The 21386-nt window shown below is 34.9% G+C and overlaps 1 long non-coding RNA gene across 9 annotated transcripts in view; it reads right to left on the bottom strand.

Moving 5' to 3' along the window:
• Positions 1-21386, bottom strand: part of LOC105488959 (uncharacterized) — a 227902-nt gene that overhangs the window by 122493 nt on the left and 84023 nt on the right. For 5 of the 9 annotated variants that reach the window (XR_011619596.1, XR_011619602.1, XR_011619599.1 and 2 more), the window contains exon 2: positions 1478-1561. The exons of the other annotated variants lie outside the window; for them this stretch is intronic. This is a non-coding gene — a long non-coding RNA (uncharacterized lncRNA). The remainder of the gene's footprint in view (positions 1-1477; positions 1562-21386) is intronic. 9 annotated transcript variants of the gene reach the window in all.

Below are 21386 nucleotides of genomic sequence, written 5' to 3'. Positions count from 1 at the left end.
CTCAGAGCTTCTTCACCCTTCTACACTCTACAGCAATCTCAGACAGAAGGAGCCAAGAAGAGACATACTAGAAGGTTTTCTAAAGCAGTGCTTTTCAAACTTGTTTTTACTACAACGTGCAGTAAGGGATGTATTCAGCCACAGGTATGCACACTTCCACGTGCGTGCACACACATACACACACACACACACCGGTTTTATGTTACAGTAGTTACCCTTAATACAAATACTCTATTTTTATACATGTACATATGAATACATATGAAGTCTATTGTTTCATTTCTTAAAGTGCTGTTTGTAACCTACTACCTAGATCTCAGAAATTCTAGGTCATAATTTGTAGTTTGAAAAACATAGGTTTAAAGAACATGCTATTAATTCATCTCCTAGATTTTAAAATTCTCTCTTAGTATTAGCTAAATTATAAAAACATGCCTATATAATATTAGTTTAGTTATCTATGGACCTGCATCTCTGAATTATGAACTAATATATTATCCTTGCTTTTCACCAGGTGCTGTGATAAGAAATGGCCATTTTCTTGCCAGTGTCCCTTGTAGGGCAATATCCCTTTATAGTGTGACATAATGTGTTCCTCTTGGAGTTCAAGAAAAGTTGATTTTCCTGACTGGTATGTAATCTTCTACTAGATAATCATTATTGAATCACATCTTTTATTTCCTATTTTACCACAACTGTCAGCAAACTTAAAACTTTAGTACTTGCCTGTTGTAGCTTTTCTTCACCTAGATTCTCTAGTCTGATTTTTTCTTTCTCCATGTCTGCAATCTAACTGCCTTTGCCTTCATCAGTTCTCATCTAAATTACTACAATAGTTTCTAGCCACTTTCCCTGCCTCCTTCATTCTAATCCTAATTCCAACTGCTGTGAAATGATTTTTCTAGGACACAAATGTGATGATCTAAAAAGAAAAGATTATTCCCCTGCTTCAACTTCTTCCATGGACCTCCTTGAGCATCACTTTCAAGTGCTGTGGCTTGCACTTAAGGATTTTTTTGGAAACTAGGTTAGATAAATATTGCTTATGTAATATTAACATTTGTAAGTCTCAAAATACTTCGACAGAAAAAAGAAAAAAATCTAAAGGGTCAATAAAGAATGTTGATCAATGATTGTGATATGATTTTTGGTATGTGCATTCAGAAGTTTAAAATGATGCCTATATATCTAGGAATATTTTTATCTATTCAACAAAAGAGAAATGTCTACACATGGATCTTAAACTGGCAACCCAAAAGCCAAATTCATCCCTCCAACAGTTTAGCTTGTCATGAATAATGTTTTAGAATTTCTATGTTAGATATTTTTAGATGGGCACCTGGTTTCTAGTTCACCACTCTCAAGCTTCCTACACATAGTTCATCACATTCATTTTAGTTACCTGCCAGATCCCTAGTGGCTTCAGAATTTATCATTTTTGTTAGAAAGTTGAAAGGTTCAAGAGAGGTTTTCTCACCATAATCTGTTCTTCTCCCAAATGCTGGTCTTGCTTCTGCTTTTTGTATCCTTTCCAGGTTTGATTCTAAAAGTATCTGAAATCCTAAAGACAAAAGAGTTGTCTTCCTATCAGTTCAGAAAAAAAGAAAAACAAATAAAACCTTAGGTAAATTTTGAAAAACGCATCTCTGATGAAGTGGCATTTAAGCTGAGAAAAGAAGAATGAGGAGGAATGGGCTATGCAGAGAAACAAAGGATGTTCTAAGAGAGGTAACAGCAAGGGCAAGGGACCTGAGACAGGAAAGAAGTTGGTGTGTTAGGTCGATGTGAGCTAGACTTACTAAGAAACAGAAAGAACTGGTAGCGTATTAAAAAACATTGCCAAGGCTGGGAACACGAGGCACTCCATAGGCCATGATAAGCAGTCTGGAGTTTGTTCAACATGCAGTAGGAACCCTTCGATACTTTTGGGTAAGGAGTAATTGGTATGATTTCAGTTTTTAAAAGATTATTCTGCTGCCGTGCAGACAATGGCTTGTATAGGGCTAATAAAGGAAGCTAGGAGACCTGCTAGGAGGCTCCTGCAATAGAATAGGTGAGGGATGATGGTGGCTTGAGCTAGGTGACAGTGGTGGAGGTGGAAAAAGTAGATGAACTTGACATATATTCTAGAATATAAATTGCAGGAATTGCTGATTGGCTACACATGAAGGTGATATTTTAAAAAGGACTGAAGGATGTTTCCCTGGTTTCAGGTATTATTAACTGAGTGGATGATGGTAACATCTACCATGAGAAAACTGAGGAAGGATGCAGGTGTATGGCAATTGTGGCCAGGGAGCAGGGGACAGCCATGGCTAAGCATTTTATTCTAAGCATGTTCAGTCTGAAATCTATGTCATCAGATAGATGGGATTTAGGGGAGAAGTTCTAGGCTAGGCTTGAAACAGATTTTACAACAGATAAAGACAATTTGAACCTTAGTCAGAGAGTACAAATAGGAAAACAAAAGAGGAACTCAATCCAAGATCAGTGAAACTACAACACTAAGAGTTGGAGTAAAGGAGGGAGAGCCAGGAAATACTACTGAGAAAGAACAGCTAAAAAAGAAGGAAAAAAACAAGAAGACTGTGGTGCCACCAAAACTATCCAGAAGGAAAAGCTGTTAAACTTAGTGAATGATGCTGAAAAGTTAAGGTAAGATTTGCATAGGATTTTGCCAACTGAAGGTGGTTGGTGAGTAGTAGAATGGAAGCCAAATAGAAAGGGGTTGAGGAGAAAACGTTAAGTGAAAAACTGGTGATGGCATATGTAGGGATAAACTGAGCTTCTCAATGAGTAGCTTTGCATATCTGCGTGGGCTCCTTGGGTAGCTTAAAGCATTATGAAAATATAAAGTTGGAGAACATGGTATTACTATTTATTTACCATGAGGGTGCCTTTCAGTTTGAAGTTACGTTTTCTCTTGATTCAGTTGCTGCTAATGTTTTTCATCCAGTTATTCTTTTCAAAGACAGTTTTACAACTTTGCTGAGATCAAACTGCTTGTCAATACACTTCAGGGCCTGAGGTTATCTCAAGATGGTATGTTGGAGTCTGTACAGTTTCATTTATTTAAAACTTGAACTTGGTAAAATAATCTCTTGAGATTTAACAGCTCGCTCCCCTGGCAGGCTTGGGGAGGGGCAAAAAAAATCATACACAGCACGTATCATTTACACCATTCTAACACATTCATAGCACTCTTACCAAATCCTAACGAAGGAAGAAAGAATGTACATGCAGTAGGGAAGTTCGATAAATGAGAACTATACGGTTAAGAATGTATGAACAAATGAGCAAGGGAAAGCTACTGACCAAAATAAACAATGTTCATTTTTTTTATCTTGAAGAGATGTAAGTATTTAGAATGTCAAGATCTAAAAATAAAATAGATTCTGTACCTCTAAACAAGAGAAAATACTATTATTTTGTACCTTTCAGTATCTAAGCAACTATTCTCTTCTCTGAAAATGATGCATGAATCACACTGGCCAGTGGAGTTGTAATGGTTAGACTTTTAATATTCTTCATTTTAGAAATTTGTATCTAGCCAGAACATTGCAATTTATCCAAAAGCAAATTAGGTCCATTTTAAGATAAGAGAAGAAATTTGTATCTTGATCCGCTGACTACCCTATTGTAGAATCACAGGAACTTCAACTGGAAGAAATTCTAGACATATCTAATCCAAGTTCCTACCTAAAGAACAGAGGTCATCCCAATTCTGTGTGAAAATCTTCATGATGGGACACTCACTACCTCATAGAGATTTTGAGCAGATCTCGTTGATAGAAAGTTTGCTATTATTTCACTAATAATGTCCTCTGTACATGCATCACAAAACTCAGATATTTAAAGGGAACTATAAAGTCTCTCCATTAAAATGCTCCAGTGCAAATAAAGATGACAAATAATTGTTATCATTTTTGAATGTTTACATGCCTATGGAAACTATTTCACATGTTTCTTCCCACTTAATATTTACAGTAACATTCTGAGATGTACAAGAGGGCAGGTCTCCAGTTGACAAGATCGTGTTGGCTGACCCTGATCTTCCCTCTCTTGCATGTAATTCTCAGGAAGCATGTACCAAGAATTCAACATCCTGAGATAAGGAGGAAATGCTCAGAACAACCCAAACTGTGTCCTCATTTCTCCTAGAACATTATATTCTGCAAGCTTGAGCTCAGCATGCCAAATGTTACCCAGGGTATATAAACCCAGCACAGCACTCAGTTGTGGTGCAACATGGGGCACGCACAGACGGAACTCCATCCACCCTGGGCAGCTTTCCTGAGCCTTAGGAAGCTGGCTTGCTCTGATTCCTAGGCTTCTGTTTATCCTTGCTGCCTATAATAAATCTGTAACAAAATAATAATCTACTTTGTCCTACTTGTACATGTATTCTGTCTCATCGGACTTAAGCAATTGGTAGAGAGCCTTTGCAACGTGGGTGTGGTCAGCTTTGTTAGTGCCATCTTTCTGGCCTGTTCTCCAGCTACAGAGGATATCAAACCAAACACTTTGTTTCCCAGCCTCTCTTACAGCTAGAAGTGGCCATGGAATTCCATTTTGGCTAAGGAGGCATAGAAGAACATCTGCTAGAGGGATTCTTAGAAATACTTTTTCTTCCTTTGAAAAGAAGAGAGACATGTTTGGAGGGTTTTCTCTCTGTCTTACACCCCCACCTACTCTCAACCCTTCCAGATTTTGGACTGGAAATTATGAAAAGGAGATTTCTGGAGCCACCACTGCCATTTTTCAACAGTGGAGGGAAAGTCAGGAAAATCACAGAGAACCTAGAATCCTCGTATTGTGGAACCACCAGACTAACCCTAAACCATGTACTTCTAGATTTCTCACTAAGTAAACAAGTGATGTCTTTGTGAACTGAGCCAAATTACCTGGCTTTTCCATTACTTGAAGCTATAGTTATACTAACTGATAGAGTAGGCAATGTTACTATCTTTGTTTCATATGTGAGGAAACAGAACAAAGAAATAAAGTAAAAATATTCTAAGGTTGCATGGAGGGCAAAGAGCAGAACCATGACTCAAGCTTACATAACCTCAGAACAAACACACAATCTCCTCCAGTTTGTTGAATCAATTTTCATGTATTGTGTTTTTCAGATTCCACATCATGCTGAATAGCCACATCTTGTCATAATTGGCTTTCTCAATATCTCTCCTAAGTGACGTTGTTAAAGTCAAGTACAGTCACTCCTCAATCAAAGTAGTCTAGAGACTAGTAGACATTAACTACCTTATAACTACCTTGTTGTGAATACTTACATGAACACAGGCTGGAATCCTATGAGCTTTTTACTCAGTCTCAACACCCTCCTATCAACTCATGTTAAGTTTTATTTTGGCCAGGTGCTGTGGCTCACGCCTGTAATCCCAGCACTTTGGGAGCCTGAGGTGGGCATATCACTTGAGCACAGGAATTTGAGACCAGCCTGAGCAACATGGCAAAACTCAATCTCTCTACAAAAAAATTATAATTAATTGGGCATGGTGGCGCATGCCTGTGGTCTCAGCTACTCTGGAGGCTGAGGAGGGAGGATGGATTGGGCCCAGGACATCAAGGCTGCAGTGAGCTGAGATTGTGCCACCAGCCTGGGTGACAGAGTGAGACCCTGTCTCAAAAAAAAAAAAAAAAAAAAAAAAAAAAAAAAGCTTTATTTTTTCTCCTAACGTCCTTCTCACTCTTCAATATTTAGATAATGAAAATAACTTTAGAGAATTGAAAGAGGTTGCTGAAGAAGCATTTCCTTTAGTCATTTGTCTTCACACATACATGCAAGATAATACATAATTCTTTCCAAGGAAATGATAGTCTCTCAATCTTTAAAGGCACTCAGGCACAGGGATTCCTAATCTCACTTCACTGCTCCAATGTTTAAAATTTTTATGATCTTCATTAACTGTATCAATAAAATGTAAGCAGCACAAATGCAGGGACTTTTTGTCCCTCTGCCGTATCCTTGGCATCTTAGTATAATATTTGGCACATATTAGGCATTCAGTAAACATTGATTGAACATGAATGAGTCTAAGAAATTCTTTCTTCTATTTAGTTTGAGTTTTATTTCCCTATATTTTTTGCAAGTGGAAATCTCAAAAGGAATGGCCTAAGGTACAGATGCCTTGTGAAACCCTGATTAGCAGATGGCTATATCTATGCCTTTAATTTGTTCTCTCTTTAATCCATCATCCGGGGAAGGTTTAACACCATTTTGTACACCACTGATGACACTATTTCCTAAGACATTCCATCTAACCAGTCGTTATTGGATCTCTAGCTACTGATCTGTCCAAAACACATGGTTGGTCAATGAATATGTCACATGGGATAGAATCAAGAGCTATGTTGGAGCCAGTGAACAGGCTGAATGAGCAAACGAACGAATAAAACCAAGATCTATGCAGTTTTAATTTCCCTTTGATCTTCAGTCTTATCTCCTGTCACAGGAGGATTTGTTTCTAGCCAAATCTTTTGGTATTTTCCTAATATTCATGCCTCTTTTTCATGTTCTCCTATTGATGCCCACTGTTTTCATAGAAATCTAAATTAGATCCAGTTTTCCTTGCCTCTCCTAATAACACATTACTCTTCCTGAACCAATCTTAAAAACTTTCACTATTTTTTAATAATAAAAAAAGTATTGATCTCCATGGATAGGTAATTGCACTGAGATTAGCCAAGGAGTCAGTCCTTCATCTCAGATTTCAGAAGATCCTGTAAAAGTGAATCCATTTACTCCTCGCATCACTTTAATCAACTCTCACCACTTTTGTTTAATTATTGTACTTACTCTCTCATGGGACGCCTATCCCAATTTTTGACCCACTTGCTGTGATTGGGAAAACCCTTTAGCCTAAAAGCCAAATCGAGGCTGAGAGAAGCATATCTAAAGTACACAGAGTTATCAAAAAAGCTCGTCTCTTTGAAAGTGAAACTAGGAAGGGATTTAGGAAATAATGAATTTATAAAGAGTGTTTGTATTATTTGAAGTGTGCCCTCTTAACTGGTAAAGATGATCTCAAATAAGGAAAACTAAGATGTGGGTTTCTTTAGGAACATACACAGAAATATTTTATTGCTCTGGATTTAATGTAACCTAATTGAGTGTTGTACCATTTGAGGATCCTCTTCATAAGTGAAATTTACAACTTGGTTTGCCTGTCCAGTGGGTGGAAAAATGTGTTAACTCTTGACCTAGTTACAGAAGAACCCAGAGTTTGAAGCTACATATCTAAAGTCTTCAGCTAACAGAAACCCAGATAACTATGGAACAAATGATACCAGAACGTTGTTAAAATATTACTGGTTCCATTTATCCTTAAGACCTTATATGAGTTAAACACCTAAAGGAAAGACATCATTGCATGCCTTAAGGTTGTGGTTAAATTTCCAACCTACCATAGGTAAAGGGGCTTGTCACAAGAGCCACCACTCAGGACTCCCTGTGCCAGGGAATTACTCTAATGAAGTGTTTCCTGGACATTATTTATTAGAAGAATTTCTAACATCCTGACCTATGCTTCCAGGGTTCTGATGGAAGATTCTATGCCACCCCCAAAAACATAAAACCAAAGTCAGACATTTTTACAACGTGGAAATAAAAGGACGATGAGTCAGGAAAATGACAATGTTCTGTTAAATTTTGGCAGGGAGAATTACAGAAAAATAAAAGGTGAAGAAGGTGTTGGCAACAGTACTGTAAATGTATTCCTAGTCTTCTTTCAAATAGATCAAAGTTCCAGGGAAATACATATGTTTGCCAGATACAGCTGTCACATATTCTTGGTGGGAATGGAAAGTTGATGCAACTTCATTGAAGGGTAATTTACCCAAATTCATCAAAATTAAAATGTACTTCCTTTGACTGAGCAACTTTATTTCTAGTAGTCTATGCAACAGGTATCATCTACATTTTCAAAACTGTATATGTACTGCTTATAAGAATGAAAAATTGGTAACACCACAAAAGTCCATCAGCATAGGACTGGTTAAAGAAATTAAGGTACATTCACAAAGTGGAATCCTACATGTCCTTAAAAATATGAGTGATATGAAACAAGCTCCAAATATATTAAGTGAACAAGTAAAATCCATAACTTTCTCCCACTCTCGTATATGCAGTGAATTTTTCTGCAAGGTGGCACACAAACAGATGACTGTAACTGCTTCTAGACAGGGAAAATAGGAGACTGGAGGAAGAAGAGGAAGGAAGAATTGCATTTCACTATAGAACAGTTGAGATTTTTAACATATTTATGTATTTCTAATTTTAAAAATTAATTTAATAAATGTATGTGTCACCATATTCAGAACTTACCAGAAGCGACACCTCACCATACAATGGTGTCATCAAAACCCCTAGGGGAGAAAGTTTTCACAGGCCAAAATATCTAGACTCCTGAGGAGCGCAGACACTGTAAAACAGACAAACTGAGCACATGAGGCAGATTTGTGGGGCCAAGGGCTTCAGAGATAAATGAGGGTTTTAGTAATTTTAAATAGAACACAATAGCATTGAAATTCAATAGGTAGCAGAAACCATGCCTACTGTCAAGGGAAACAAGTTTGTCACTCATTTGCCATTAAGTCCATGATGAAAACTAAATATTAGTAAAGTTACCATAGTTTTTGCAAACTATTCTCTGAGGTATTAATAAAAGAGCTAGAAGAGGGGGCCCAGAGTAGTAAAACCCAACCTAACCAAGAACAAAACAACAGCCACAGTTAGTATCAATCATGGAGGGCCTCCTAGAGTAGGGCTACTAATTTGAGCTTTAAGATGGAGAAAAATAGGGGTTAATAGACAGAAAAATGAAGATGTTCAGGCAGACAGACAATATGGATGACAATACAACAGTAGGGCTAAAAAAAAAAAATCCAGACTTGAAAATAGTCTGACTTGAGCTGAAAAAGTATTAGGAAGAATGAGGAAAGAAGAAAAATTGATGTCAGTTATTGAATAAAAGATTCAGTTCAGATTTTTATGCTAGGCAAAAGGAAACTACCAGAGATTCTTAAGCAGGTAATTGATAGATTTTCATTTTACAACTTTTATATAGAGGAGAAAAAATACACTTAAAATCACATTCTCAGGCTTCCATTTTAAATCTGCCCTCATTAATGACCTAACATCAGCTATACTACTAAAGTTCTAAGAAATCACCAATATTCTGATGGAAGACACTATGGGAAACACAGGAGTTTTAAGATTTCCATGGTAATATATTTGGATTTTTCTTCTTAGTAAAGCTCAGTTTCCAGAAAAGTCACCCTAAGAAAAATTACTCTTAGAATTTTTGTATAACCATTGACATCCTAAAATGTCATGGTCAAGATGTTAGGCTTTACTGGTATTAACTCATCTTTGACAAATTGAATACGAAAAAGTATTTCTTGTCAGTCAATTAGGTAGTTTTCTCTGTAGGCTTAATGATTTCAGGAGTCTTTATTGTGAATTCTGAAGGTAAGATTTGAAGTGTGACTATAGTTGCTTTATAAAAGGCACGGTTGTATTTTATTCATGATAGCTAAGCATTTTGTGATGTCTTCAAATCCAACCATGAATAAAGGCTCATACACTTATTCATTACTATTTTTCACATCATACTATAACCTGTATATATATATATATACACACACACACACACATATACATGTAAGGTGTGTGTGTGTATATATATATGGTGTATATACATATATATGGTGTGTGTATATATATAAACTGATATATATATACACCATATATAACCATATATATACACACACACACACACACACCCCTTATATATATATAACCTGGGTAGTTCCCAGGTTTGGGGCCTCCAAATTGTTTATTTATGAATTTATTCTCTAAACTGAGAGTTTGATAAGAAATGAATATTAAATAAATTGAGGTTATTTTCTTGGAAAGGGTTTTGTTTCTCATTTCTTTCTAGCATATAGTACATTCAAGTAATTTTAGATGTCAGAGTGCTAAAAGACTTCTGATAAAAACCCAGCCATTTCTCATTGCCTCTCTTCCCAACCCTTCATTCCTGGGCCCAGAGTAATTTTCGGCTTTTTTTGTTTTCTATTCTGGCATTTGCATCGATATTTTAAAGTAATATACATAACCTGTTTGTTCTAGATTCTGCCTAGAAACCAGACAGATCTTCTGTTGATAAAAGGAATTTATTTCTTATTCTTGTTTTTTTAAAATGTAACCACTTTTCAAGATTTTTTTTGTCTCTAATGTTCTGATATTTCACAATCATATGCCAGGGTATAGCTTTCTCATGCTTTGTGTTAGTACTCATCTTGCAGTTTTGAGAAACATTCTCATATTTCTTTCTCATTATTTTCTTCATTTTTTCCCGTGGAACTTCTGTTTATCAGATATTGAACATCTAGTTTTCTTGACTATTCCCCTATTATTTGTTTTTGTTTGTTTGTTTTTGTTTAACTTTTGGGGAGATTTTCTCATCTTTATCTTCCAAAGCTTCTTTGGGTTTATTCAATTTACTTTTATATTTTAAATTTCTCATTCTATTTATTTTAATAGTATCTCATTCTTCTTTTATTTGTGCATTATTTCTCTTACGTTTTGTGTTTTCCTTGAAGTTTCCCTCTTCTTGCATTTTCTTTTCTTTTCTTTTTTTTTTTTTGTGAGCTCTATTTTTTTCCCTTTGCTTGTTTCGGTCTCTTTCTTCTTGGAGATTATCCTCAAATATCTGGTTATCACTAACTGTTCTTTTACATTCAAGAGTGAAGTGATAAGAAATTGACTGACATCTTCTTGGGCAAGGGTGGAGTTGTATGCTGGTGGGCTGCACTGCAGGGCAATAGAGAGGCAGCTGGCTTTTTACTTGTGAATCTTCTATGTCAATATTAGTATATCTTTTCTCTGGAGTTGTTTTTGCCACAAAAGGAGATTCCAGTTCCTATTTGGGAGGTGAGGTGGTGACAAGAAAGGATAAATACACTGGCTCCTGGTGTTCTTCTGGTGCTGGGTAGGGAAAGGAAACGGGATTATCAACATTCAGAACTTTCATATTCACCTACTTATACTGTTGTCAGCATGCCACGACCTTCCACTACCTGTCTGCTGTGCCTGGTGTTTCCAATCCAGAACCTCTACTTTGGTTAATCTAGAGAATAAACATCCAGTTTCCTGCTGGAGTAGAGTAAAGGAAGCACTACGACAGTGCAGGATAGAAGTGACAAGAAATGATCCCGTTTTCAGAACCTACCTCCAATCTCTCAGGCTGTCTCAGGTCTATACAAAATATCTGCTTGCTCCTGGTTGTCACCCTTCAAATGTGTGTGCACACACATCCACTCTCACTTAGACGTGGCCTTCCTCCTACCTGCTACATCATTCATGATGACTCCATCTTTTTCTGTATTCAAGTTTTATTTGAATTAAGCATCTCTTGTCTCATTGGCAATGAAGTATGTGTTTCCATTTTTTGTTTCTTGTTCCTGTTATTATTTGGGGATGATCCTGGAAGACGAGGAGTCAAAGATATTTTAATTAAGCTACCTTGAAATAAAAACTTCCTGGAACATGATTGAAGAGTAGATAATTTCTGTGACTGCTGAAGACTGCCTTAGTTTTAGATCAGCATTGTCCAAAATAAATTTTTGAGAGAACAAAAATAATGTATTCTGGCACTGTATAATGTGGCAAATACTAGCAAATACATATATAAAATACACACACACACACCATATATATATATATACACACACCCCATATATATATATATATATATATAAAACCTGGGTTCTCACTCATAAATGCTTAATTCGATTCCCAAAGTACTATCCTCTACACTTCTACAATATTGTGGAGATTACTTTTTTCCCCTCATCTTAATGCTCAGAAGAAATTACTCTATGCTGGAAGTCCTATATGTCATTCATTGTCTCTATATAAAATGTCATGAGCGTGCCAACAGAATATTTAATTATTTTTAAGAACTTTAAAAAAATTGACCAGAATTAATTGACTACCAATGGACCTCACCTCTCCAAAGTATGAATTAACTTTTCTACTGTAGGAATAATATTGACTACGTATTAACTAAATTTTAGATGAAATGTGCTAAAATTAACTTTTCAGTTTCAGAATAATTAATATTAAATTCTCTTATGGCAATTATTGAAGAATCTTTTATTCTCTGAGACCCCTCAACATTCACTGTCATAAAAGTGCATAATTTGCATATAGAAGAAATATTGTTTGTTCTACTTGTTGCAGTCAAGAGGCATATATTTACATCATTCTAAAGCAGTTTAAAATCATTGAGATACAGGATTAAGAAAAGTACAAATAGGATGGGCGAGGTGGCTTATACATTTAATCTTATTACTTTGGGAGGCTGAGGCAGGCAGATCATTTGAGGTCAGGAGTTCGAGACCAGTCTGGCCGACGTGGTAAAACCCCCATCTCTACCAAAAATACAAAAATTAGCTGGGTTTAGTGGTGGACGCCTATAGTCCCAGGGAAGCTGCAGCATGAGAATCGCTTGAACCCAGGAGGCGGAGGTTGCAGTGAGCTGAGATCATGCCACTGCACTCCAGCCTGGGTGACAGAGTGAGTAAGACTCCATCTCAAAAAAAAAGAAGAAAAGAAAATTACAAATACCATAGCTCCATTTTGAGCTCAAAAGAGTAAACGGACTATTTTTGCGGAATCTAATTCTCATGTTAATAACTAGTAAATAGGTTTCAGGGAATTGTAAGTAACTAGGAGTCTGTATTGATTCTTTGCTGAGTCATCCATTATGGTTCCTACCTCTGGAACCAAATACCAAGGAGATACATATAAAAGTTGAAAACCACATTATAATAATTATAATATTATAATAATATAATATATACTGCAATTTTAACAACATAATAATTTAAATAATAATTTCTCCATGGGATAATGAAGTATAAAAACATAATCAATGATGAAAGAGCCATTCCAGAGACCTGCTTCCTCTGTGTAAACTATTGGCCTGGGAGACCCAGACTTGCAGGTTGTTGAGGAGTCAGCTGGAATAATGTAAAGCTGGGATTTTCATCAAATTGATAGTTCCACACTTGGGGAGTCATGAAAAATTATCTTCTTATTTGTAATAAGAAAAAATTATACTGTTAGGATTGTACTCACGGAATCCTAACTACATTCACTGTTTTTCAGTAAAAATTTCTTATCACAGTTTAGTTGTTAACAATTATCATTTTTGATACAAAGGTAAACAGAATACCAAAGAAGCATTTTTTTGCATTACCAGGGCCTGATGGTGACTGCTTTGATATATATAATATTTGTGTTAAAACTGAAAGGCTGAATACTTATTTAGATTTTGCAATTGAGAATATTACCAAAAGCATGAATTTTGCTCCCACTTTTAAGCTATTATTCTATTGTGATAATTTGCTAGTCTAAATAAAGGTCTACATCTAAATCCCAGCAAATGATGGCCTAAACCTGGGCCCCTGTGCAATGGGAGTGATGTGCAAATCAAACACACTTGTGAAACCCAAGTGTTCTCTGTATACTGAAGGGTACTAATGACTTTAATAAGAGTGAAACGTTGTGCTTAAAGCAAACTGATTGACCTTGACAACAGAAGTGTAAACAAGAGTCTAATGAATATTAATTTTTCTTCTTTCCTGCATTAGCTGTAGCTGTTGACTGATTAGCTCTGACACCTACATGGTCAGATTAACAAGCACATTTGTAAGACATTTTCCATTGCTTATAATATCAACAAAATTTCTGAACCCTGGTAGGTTACTATTAGTAAGTTATCATCATTTCTAAGAAATCTACCAGATTACATGTAAAACAATAACATATTTTAGCTCCCATAATGTATAAGATGCATATTTTGAAATGGATGCATAGAGTTCCAATAATTTATGATGGGATTTCAGAGGCTAAGCCAAAATGTAATAATTATTCCATTATTAGACTTACACATGAGCTGGATTAGTTATCAGCAGCATTGATGCAGGGCAGGTTTGATGTATCCAGAGCTACCATATTGAACTAAGTGCCACTTCCCATTGTGCCCTTGCCATCTGTATAATGACATCAAAGGAGAGAAGGCAGGAGCAGATGGCATCAATGGCATACAAGAGCAAAAGTCACACCCACAGCATGCTGCTGAGTAATGAAAGTGAGGTGATGTGCAGGCAGAGAGCAGACGGAAATTAAGAAAGGTCATGGTGGTGCTATGGACTGCTTAGCTCCTACCATCATTACAAGAGCAGCATGCTCCACTCATTCCTACCTTCCTTTTTATGAGAAATGCTCTTCTACCATTCCCAGCATGGGCTTCTAGCAGGAGTTGTCATGTTTTACAGGACCTCCACCTTTCTGGCCACAGTTGATTATCTCAGGAGGTCAGACCCTGACCCCATTTGGACCCCTTTTGTCCAGATTTTGAACTAGGTAAAAAGAAGTATTTTCTCTCTTCAATTAAGGAGGGACACAAGACGAAAATGTGTGATCTGTCAGTAGTCATGTCTCCATCCATGAGTAGACACCCATTCATTCTACAGTTAGAGTGACAAATGACATCACCATGAGGTGAAAAGCAAAGACAGGAAATATTTGAGGTTGGGTTTCAAAGAGTAAAAAAATGTCTGAAATGGAATAGAGATGGAACTCAGATGAAACTGCTTCTACTGATCCTTGTTCATACAAGACATAAACTTTTACAGGCCATAGTGGAAATGTGTAAAAACTATAGCATCCAACCTTGTCAGCAGCAGTCAAGACTGGCCAGAGCAGCACCTAGATCATTTTCTTCCCCTTATCTAAATCTGTAAAATAGGCTGGGCCTTTTTATAGTTAGCCACTTTTCTCCCAATAAGGACAACAATTCAGCTTATGCCCAACAATGCCTGACTCTCTTCAAATTTTACTTCATTTGGAAAACCTATTTAGGACTCTTGAAGTGTTTAATTCTCTTACACTCTAAATCTAATAGAAGCCAGACCACTACTATAAATAGATCTTTAGAGATCAAAACATTGGAATGGCTCTTTATTGTAAGCATAATGAGGGTTATCTCAGCAGAGAATTAGAGTTGGGGAGAGAGGTAGTAAACAAGAGGGAATCTTCAGTGAATCTATATGGATTTCATTATTTTATAGTGATAATATTGTAATAATGATAAGTGCCAAGTTTCCTGGTAAATAATGTGTGTGTGTGTGTGTGTATATGTGTGTATATATATATAATATACATATATATAATATAAATAATATATATACAAATTCATCATATTCTGGCAACAACCCCATAAGTCCAATGCTAAAATTATCACCATTTTATAGATGAGGAAACTAGGGCACAGCAGATGAACTTACTCAAGGTCATATGACTAATAATTGGCAGATTCCAGGTGATAACAAGGTAATCTAGAGTCTGTGCCCTTAACTGCTATGTCCTACTATATCTAACATGAAGGAAATTTATTCATGTATTAGTTTTGTTAAAATCAAAGTAATAAAGGCTTTATTTTTTATAAGTTTGGAAACATGTACACCAAAATGTGAATAGTGGAAATCAATTTTTAAATATTGGGGATAATTTTTATTTTATTTATTATTTTTAAAATTATTATTTATTCTTTCCAAATAGGTATGCTTTACTTCTGCAATAAGAAAAAAATACCATAACTTTTCATAATAACACAATTCAAACTATCTTGGGAACCGTAAAGTATGCAGCAGCTTCCTTTCCAATTGGTAATTGGGTCATTTTGTTCTATGCTGATTGGCAGCACGAGTAAGATTTTGCAGAGATGTTACACATGTTCTTTTTAACCCTCTGGCACAGTGTGCTGTTGAGAAAATGTATGTTATACTAAGTAAATATGAAGAGAGATATAACAAGGTTGGTTTGCAACTGATACCTGATTAATACTATAAAGTGTGAGACCTGAAAATTTTCTCATGGTATAGTGAATATAATATCTGTAATTTCTGTAATCTCTGTTTGGGAAAAGTCATGCCTAACGACTACACCAATATGGAATAGCAGCATGAAACTGATAAGAATGTGAGATTGGGAATCAGCAGACTGAGATTTATGGAGAATAGGTATCTTATTCTGTTAGTAAAGGTTTTAATTCCAACGAACCTTAAATTTTGTGATCTTGTGCAAGCCATTTAATCTCACTGGCTCTTAGTTTTCTTGTAAACATTTAGTAGATTTTAATGTTAAAATTATATCATTCCATGATTATATGCTAATACATTTGGTCATGTCTGTAGAACTCACTGTTATACTTTTGATTAAAAGTGAGATTTCCTAATCATTCAAAAACTGAAATTTCCCATCTTTTGGACAGATGTATAACACTCCCTCAGGGAAACAGGCGGCTATAGCTACTTAAATGTGTTTCTTTATCTAAATGAAAGTCAAGTATACACATCTAAAAAGGCAGGGCTGGCTGGTGAAAGTAACCCATGAGACATGTGAGTTCCAGGCTTGTTATCAACAGAACAATGGATGTCAGCTTTCAGCTCACATAGAGTAAGCAGCATTTAATATTGATAGCTTCAAGTCAATGCTTTCTGACACATATTCTAGCAGAAAAGAAAACAGACATGTATAAAAATTAATCTCTGCCTGAAGACAGTTTATTTAGTAATGGGATGTCCTATTTCTAAAAAACTTTATTTATCCGTCTAAAAAGAAAACTGAAAGTAAAAGGGATCAGTTCTCAAAACATGGAAATTGCTAATGAACACAAGAGAACTTGGGGGTAATGGAAATGTTCTATTTCTTGATTGTGGTGGTGGTTACATAAGTGTATACATTTGCCAAAACACTGAACTGTATAATTAAGGTGCCTATATTTGATTATATCAATAAAGTGATTTTTTTAAAAAAACCTCATGGGTACATGTCAGCATACTCAAATGGATTCCTTTTCATTTCTTTGTGCTAAAGATCATCAAAAATCCCAAAATGCCTAACTTAAAATATGCCTACCTTTCAACTCGGAAATTTTAGCTCAATAAATTATCATTATAAGGGAAATAATAACTGAAAAGAACTAAAACTTATTTTCAAGGATGTTCCCTGCAATGCTGCTTTTAATAGCAAAAAATAAAAATAAAAATAAAAAAATAAAAAAATACAATGTAAATTAACTATGGAGGACGGCAGTAGGGTGAATAATTAAGACCCCAGACACTGAAGCCAGGATCTTCAGTTCAAATCCTAACTGTGGCTTAGTAGCTGGAGATGTTAACAGTTTGTTAACATCTCTTGCCTTAGTTTCCACATTTCTAAAATGAGGTTAATACTGGTGCCTATTTAGCAGTATTATTGAGGATTAAATAAGCTAATATTTGGAAAGTGCTTAAAACCATGCCTCACATATAATAAGTGCTGAATAAGCATCATTAAAGTGAGCAGTGTTTTTCTTCTTATAAAGCAGAGTTCTAGCCTTACAATAGTTCAATTTAATGTGATTTCTTCCACTGGGTCTACACAAATATAATAATCTTATACTAAATGGATCTGAATTTTAAGAATAAAAATAATGTTATTCTTATAAAATAACTTTTTAAATGAGTAGTACCTTAAGATCTGTGAAGATCTGATTTGTGGAACTTTATTTAAGAGCATTCTAAATGCTGTCTTCTTCCAAATAGTATGTATACTGTGCTATCTTTTTGTAAAAAAGGAGGAATATAAAGGTACATATGATTTCTTTAAATGAAAGAGTAAACCAAAAATCAATATAAATGGTTATCTATCTACAAAGTGAGATGAAAGAGATGAAAGCTAAACTTTTCTGAATGCAATTAGTTTTATACCTTTGTCTTTGGGCCCATGTAAATGTTTTATATAACAAAAAAATTAAGCTAATATTTTTAAAAATTTCTAAAAAATAAACCAAAATGAAAAGATCAATATTACTATGTAAGTTATTGGCTTAACCACACAGATAGAAACTATTCTAATGACTTTAATTATATATATGCTTTATTTATAAATATAAATCTATACATTTATAATATAAATATATTTACATATAATTAAAATAAATATTGATATATCACATGTGTATTTAGTAACATATTTAGTGGAATACTAAAGACAAAAACTATAAATAAAAATATATTTAATAATTATATTGTTGGTAATAATATTGGTATGATAATTTTGGAGTTTTATATTGCTAGCATAAAGCAAAGAAATAATATATTTATGTCATTAAAAACAAAGATTTTTCAGTATATGAGAAGGAACTACAACTGTTAAGTCAAGTAAGTTAAATAAAAATTCTAAATTTATGTTGGAAATAATACTATGAACTCATGATGTAATTTTTTAAAAACATAAATGTTTTCTACTTCTATCTGTTGGAAAGGGCTAGAAACAATGACCAATCCTCTGGCAATGAGCACCTTTAGTGCTCAGATTATGGTTTCTAAAAACCACTTCCTATTAAAAGGAAACAGGGTTCCTTGGAGAAATGGCTGATTGTAGACAGGAGTTAGTATAAAATGAGCTTCTTTTCATTCCAGAAAGCAAGGAAGCTCACGAAGATATCAGAGGAAAGTCCAAAGGAACATGATGTCAACTTGAAGGGCTCCCTTATGGCAAAGATGGACGAATTTGTGCATTTAAAATATATGTTATTTCAATGTATTGAAACACATCAAAAATTTTTAAAAATCCATGAATTGCTAATAGACAATTTTTAAATAACCTGATTAAGCATTTCTTCTATACTTCTTTTATAAACTATTGCCTCAAGGTAATGGCCAACTTTAAAATAGTTGGATCAGACTGACAGCATGTGAATTCAATCATCAACATCACCAAAAAAAAGAAATAACCAGACATTAAATGCCTCCTAATATTACACAGTAAGACTCAGCCCCACTCATGAACTATTCTTGAAGAAAAAAATCTAATGTAATTAAGCCTCTAAGTCTAATTACTGGTTTGTTGGAAACTCAGGGGCTAGGATAACATGTTACATAACAATTAATCAGTAAATCCAGAAAGTGGAAATTTCTACATGACAAATGCCCTGGATCTTCACAAAATAAATAGCAAGAAAAAAAAAAAATAAAAGCAATGAAGAATCTATAAATTAAATGAGACTTAAGAAGTATATCAACCTATTTCATGTGTGATTCTTATTGTATCTTCATTTGAACAACAACAAAGGAAAACTGCTATCAAATAAAAACTGTAAGATAACTGGAGAAATTTGAACAATAACTAGATATTTCATGAATTGATGAATTATTGTTACTTTTATTTTACATATCATAATGGCAATGTATCTGTTTTTTAAAAGTTCTCTTTTAAAGATAAATATTGAAGTATTTATATGTGAAATAATAAGATGCCTGAGATTTGCTTTAAAATAATCTAGGTTGAGTATCAAGGGTAAAAAGTAGGTATGGTTGTAAATGAAACAAGTTACATCATGTGATAATAAGTATAGAAACTGAATGAGGGGTTCATGGAGTTTACTATACTAGTCTTCCTACTTTCATATGTATATATTTGAAAAAATCCATAATTAAAAGGTACCACCTTTTTCTGATTTCTAATCTGGTTTTTAGATTCTTTGTTCTTTTTAGACTATTCCTGATTTAGGGTGGATGTTTATAATTAAATTGTTGGCTGACGCTTCTTACAATTGAATCAAAACAAGGCATGGGAATGGAGTGATACGTAGGAAGCCACAGGTATATTAAACCTAAAAATCTTCTAGCTTCCAAGTAACAATATATTACTATATAATTACGTGTCCTCACTTTTGTTTGACTTCAAACGAAGCTGCATTTCTTCAATTGGCTGCTACTGGATAATAGTGTGAGATGAATGTCAAACATAATTAAAACATAGCAGAGCACAAGGAGAGACATTGTCAGCAGCCAGTGAATACAGTGCTGTTCTCATCCAGTAAAAAACTGTGCCACAGGCAGATGAACAGATGCTGCATTTACCTCAAAAGAGTTTATAGTAAAAGGAAGCAATTTCACAATACAGTATAACCCTGTTCATTTCATCTCATAGTCCTTATTGTTTGAACTATTCAGAGGTCCTCTTACCTGTTTTCTTTGCTTTGAGTCTTTGCCTCTCTAATTCTTATTTTCCTAAAATTTGCGTGGCTCAGATCCTGCCCTTGGATACTCAGATCCTGTACAACCTGCTCAAGTCAATTCTGTTCCTTATCCTATCATTCAAAGCCTTCCACCATCTGGCTGTAACCTTTGTTTCTGGCCCTAACTCCAGCTACTTATTATTTCCCGATCACAACCAAACTCTTCTTTTAGAATTGCCACCAAGTTACACCCATTTACTCCCCAACTTTACATTTTACTTCTACCTCCCCCAAACCATAGTCACTCCAGTTACTCTGAAATCTCCTTTAAGAAAGCAAACAAGAAAACCAAAAAGCTACCAATTTTTAGCTTATGTCAGTTCCTATCTCAATGTCTGCCAGTAGTCTTTCAACATCATATATAAATACGAATTCAACTTCCTTCTTCAAATTCCAAAGCCATCTGTCAGTATTATTTTATTTTCCTTATATCCTTTTTCTCCTGCCAGTTTTCTTCTTTCTAGTCAAGTTCCCATTTCACCCTGTATTTGATGGGTTCATATAGTCTTCCTTTGTGATAATTACTTGTATAATGTGTATCTCCCCAGCTAAACTATAAATTCTACATGGCAAGGACTACGTTTGTCTTTTTCACATTGTAATCCCAGGACCTAGAGCAAAGAGACAAAACAAGTATTTTCAGTGATTGAATAAATGCAGCAACATAAACATCATTTTCATCCAATATGAATTTTGTTTTCTCCTTATGTTAGGAATCATCTCACTCTATATCAGGAATCATCTTTTTCTTTCCTTTTCTTATTTAAAAACATTTTTTAAAATAGAAATTTCTCTTATACAAAATTTTTTCAAACAGAGTTTGTATGAACTCTAGCAATCCTAAAAACCCAAAAAGCATATGTTCTTTTCCTTATATATCCATATTCTCCACAATAGAAAAATTGTAAAATAAATACAGGTGACCCTCTAACAATCTAAGAGTTAGGGGCCCCAACCCCCACACAGTAAAAAATTATAATATAACTTTCGACTCCCCAAAGCTTAATTACTAATAGCCTACTTTTAACCAAAAGCCTTACTAGAAACATATGATCAATTAACATCTTTGGTATGTTATGCATTATGTATTGTATTCTTTTTTTTTTTTTTTTGAGATGGAGTCTCACTCGGTCACCAAGGCTGGAGTGCAGCGGCATGATCTCGGCTCACTGCAATCTCCACCTCCTGAGTTCACGCCATTCTCCTGCCTCAGCCTCCTGA

Source organism: Macaca nemestrina, chromosome 2, assembly GCF_043159975.1.
Source record: "Macaca nemestrina isolate mMacNem1 chromosome 2, mMacNem.hap1, whole genome shotgun sequence".
Classification (NCBI taxonomy): Eukaryota; Metazoa; Chordata; class Mammalia; order Primates; family Cercopithecidae; genus Macaca; species Macaca nemestrina.
The sequence above is the reverse complement of the archived record's forward strand: the minus strand, read 5'-3'. Positions and strand labels throughout refer to the sequence as shown.